Source organism: Orycteropus afer, unplaced genomic scaffold (genome assembly GCF_000298275.1).
Source record: "Orycteropus afer afer isolate SDZICR_OR568_19922 unplaced genomic scaffold, OryAfe1.0 scaffold00201, whole genome shotgun sequence".
In the NCBI taxonomy this organism is placed as follows: Eukaryota; Metazoa; Chordata; class Mammalia; order Tubulidentata; family Orycteropodidae; genus Orycteropus; species Orycteropus afer.
Genome location: NW_006921788.1, coordinates 1,643,832 through 1,644,409, shown reverse-complemented (window position 1 = coordinate 1,644,409; position 578 = coordinate 1,643,832).

The window sequence follows — 578 nt, the reverse complement described above, 5'->3', positions numbered from 1 at the left end:
CTATCCAGGCTAATCCCCCCATTATGGTTCCATATACTTTATTTGCATGGCCCCATCCCTACAAAGGTGCTGTGCATCTTATTTACATTAGTAGTAAGCTATCCACAAGCACCTTATTTGCCTAGTCCCAACAGTTATCTGGTGGGAGTCACAAAGACCATGGCTAGAAGGACAATGTTAAGTAATTCACTGCACCACAGCACCCAAAAGTTCCTTTTAGTTTTTATACTAAGAAAATAAAAAATACCCTGGGAAACCTAAGGGTACTGCTAATGAATCAAAGAGTAAAAGTAATTTATGGTAAGGCCATTGGTGGAATTTCATGTAACCATTACCAATTCTGAAGACTCTGTACTAACATGAACAAAAGAAGGCTAAAAATGCAGCCATGTATTCTTATGCACAGGGAGACAGCTCAGGGGGCAGGAGTGTATGGAGGTATGGACACTGGGAAGAGGTAACTATGGGGAGGAAGTGGGAGGGGAACTGTAGCATTGTAAATTTTGGTCAATGACATGAGACAAACTATATGTGAACTGCTGTATGAAAAGTGAATTTACTCTGTAAATCTTCACCCA